The 3,480-nt window shown below is 37.6% G+C and overlaps 1 pseudogene; it reads right to left on the bottom strand.

Moving 5' to 3' along the window:
* Positions 1 to 1,397: 1,397 nt before the first annotated feature.
* On the bottom strand, positions 1,398 to 3,219 carry LOC125922442 (tigger transposable element-derived protein 1-like; annotated as a pseudogene).
* Positions 3,220 to 3,480: the final 261 nt, after the last annotated feature.

Raw genomic sequence — 3,480 nt, 5'->3', positions numbered from 1 at the left:
AAGCAGGCTCCAGGCTCTGAGCTGTCAGCACAGGCCCGACACGGGGCTCGAACCCATGAACCATGAAATCATGACCGTGAGTTGAAGTCGGATGCTCAACCCACTGAGCCACCCAGGTGTCCCATTCTATGTGTTAAATTTTAAATAAATTATAAAGTCCTCCCTTTATTAAAAAAAAACTTTTTAAAATTTTCATTTATTTTGAGAGAGAAAGGGTGAGGGAAGGGCAGAGACAGGGAGAGAAGAGAGAATCCCAAGCAGGCTCCACACTGTCAGCACAGAGCCAGATGAGGAGCTCAAACCTAGGAGTAGTGACATCATGACCTGAGCTATAACCAAAAGTCGGATGCTTAACTGATTGAGCCATCAAGATTCTCCTAAGGTCCTCCCTTTAAATGCATTAATTCACTTTAATTTTGTCTCTCCTTTGTGAATACTTGATTAGACTTTTACAGATTTCCTTAAGAAATCTGTGTTTATAATTTTTAACAGGACAATATGTTACATCTTTTTAAGATCTTATGATGTAAGATAAGTCATGAACCTAACTCCTTTGTATATACATTTCATGCTTAGAGACTACAAACATATAAATTCATGTGCATGTAGATTCTTAAAGATTTAGGTTTTAAGTTTCTAAATTAATATTTTAAAACAGGGCTTTCAGAGTTTCCATATCTGAGGAAATGTCCCTTCTATTGTAATAGGCAACAAAACTATTTTCAAAGGAATTTTTCATATGGTAATTTAATTATTCACAGTTTGATGGGTTGTTTTGGAAATAAAATCTTTTCAATAGTAAGAAGCAAAAATTATAAGCCAAACAATCAATGTACTAAGGTCTTTAGGGCTATCTCAACAGAGCAGCCAAGGACCTAAGGGTTTTGTGTGTGTGTGTGTGTGTGTGTGTGTGTGTGTGTGTGTATGTGTTTCCTGGTAAGACAATTAATGGACTGCCATTGCTCTCTTCATTGCTGGAATTACTGTGACCTGAATTAGGAAGGCTTTTGCGCTGTCACCCTTTAATTTAATTAGATAATGATTTTGTAGTCTGGAGTTCCCTGGAGATAACAAATGTATTGACACTGCAAATCAACCTCTGGATATAATTTCATGCTGTTCATGGCACTGTTGGTGGACAGAGTCCACACAGAGTACGGGACAAATGTTAATTCTCCCAAAGATGAAGTCCTTAGTGGTCTAGGCCTATCTTGAAAAAAATGGTGGAGAGATTGGGATAGGAGGCTAAATGCATGAAGTCCTGCAGAGATGCCCTGCATCTCTTATAATTAAATATGTTAAGATATTGGGTAGCTGGAATATTGCAATAAAGTGAGTCAAATGAATTTTTTGTTTTCTCAGTGCATAAATAAGTTATGTTTACACTATACAGTAGTCTACTGGGTAATAGCATTATGTTTCAGAAAAAAACAATGTGCATTTATTGCTGAAAATGCTACATCTGAGCTTTCAGTGAGTCATAATCTTTTTGTTGGTGAAGAGTCTTGCCTCAGTGTTGATGGCTGCTGACTGATCAAGCTAGTAGCTGCTGAAAGTGGAGGTGGTTATGGAAATTTCTTAAAATAAGACAATAATGGAGTTTGCCACATTGATTGACTCTTCTTTTCATGAATAATTTCTCTGGAGCATGTGATACTATTTTATAGTATGTTACCCACAGGAGAACTTCTTTCAAAATCGGAGTTGATCCTTTCAAATCCTGCAACTGCTTTATCAGCTAAATCTGCATAATATTCTAAATCCTTTGTTGTTATGTCAACAGTCTTCACAACATCCTCAGCAGAGGTAGATTCCATCTCAAGCAACGACTTTCTTTGCTCATCCATAAGAAGCAACTCCCCATCTGTTAAAGTTTTACCAAGAGATTGCAGCAATTCAGTTCCACCTTCAGGCTCTACTTCTAATTCTAGTTCTCTTGCTATTTCTAGCACATCTGCAGTTACTTCCTCCACTGAAGTCTTCAACTCCTAAAAGTCATCCATGAGGGTTTGGAATCAGCTTCTTCCAAACTACTGTTGATATTGGTATTTTGACCTCTTCCTATGAATCACAAATATTCATAATGGCATCTAGAATGGTGAATCATTTTTGGAAGGTTTTTAATTTACATCGCCCAGATTCATTAGAGGAATCACTACTATGTCATCTATAGCCTTATGAAATGTATTTCTTAAATGATAAGATTTGCAAGTCAGAATTACTCCTTAAGCTATGAGCTGCAGACTGGATGTTGTGTTAGTAGGCATGGAAACAACGTAATCTCATTGTCCATGTCCATTAGAGCTCTTGGATAATCATATGCATTGTCAATAAGCAGTTATATTTTGAAAGGAATCTTTATTTCTGAGCAGTGGGTCTCAACAGTGGGTTTAAAATATTCAGAAAACCATGTTGTAAATGGATGTGCTTTATCCAAGATTTATTGTTCCTTTTATAGAGCATAGGCAGAATAGATTTTGCATAATTTTTAAGAGCCCTAGGATTTTTGGAATGATAAATGAACATTGGCTTCAACCTAAATTCACCAAATGCATTAGCTCCTAACAAGAAACTCAGCCTGATGTTTGAACCTTTGAAGTCAGGGATTGATTTCTCCTCTCTATCTATGAAAATACTAGATGGCACCTTCTTCCAGTAGAAGGCTGTTTTATCTACATGGAAAATCTGTTGTTCATTGTAGCCACCTTCATGAATTATCTTAGCTGGATCTCCTGGGTAACTTGCTGCAGCTTCTTCATCAGCACTTGTTGCTTCATCTTGCACTTTTATGTGATGGAGATGGCTTCTTTCCTTAAACTTCAGGAACCAACCTCTGACAGCCTCAAATTTTCTTCTGCAGCTTCCTCATCTCTCTCAGCCCTCATAGAATTGAAGTGAGTTAGGGCCTTGCTCTGGATTAGGCTTTGCTTAAGAAGAATGTTGTGGCTGGTTTGATCTATCCAGACCACTCACACTTTCTCTGTATCAGCGATAAGACTGTTTTACTTTCTTATCATTTGTGTATTCACTAGAGTAGCACTTTTAATTTCTTTCAAGAACTTTTCCTTTGCCCTCAACTTGGCTAACTGGTACAAGAGTCCTAGCTTTCCACCTATGTTGACTTTTGACATACCTTCCTCACTAAGCTTAATCATTTCTAGCTTTTTATTGAAAATGGGAGGTGTGTGACTCCATTTCACTTGAATACTGAGAGGCCATTGTAGGGTTATTAATTGGCCTAATTTCAATATCGCTGTGTTTCAGGGAATAGGGAGGCCTGAGGAGAGGGAGAGAGACAAGGAGGAATGACTGGTCACTGGAGCAGTCAGAACACATACATTTATCACTTAAGTTTACCACCTTACATGGGTGTGATTTGTGGTGCCCCCAAACAACTACAATAGTAACATCGGAGATCACTGCTCACAAATCACCATAACAAATACATGAACAATGAAAAAGTTTGAAATGTTACAAGAA

Source organism: Panthera uncia, chromosome B1 (assembly GCF_023721935.1).
Source record: "Panthera uncia isolate 11264 chromosome B1, Puncia_PCG_1.0, whole genome shotgun sequence".
Taxonomy (NCBI): Eukaryota; Metazoa; Chordata; class Mammalia; order Carnivora; family Felidae; genus Panthera; species Panthera uncia.
This window is presented reverse-complemented; position numbering and strand designations above follow the sequence as displayed.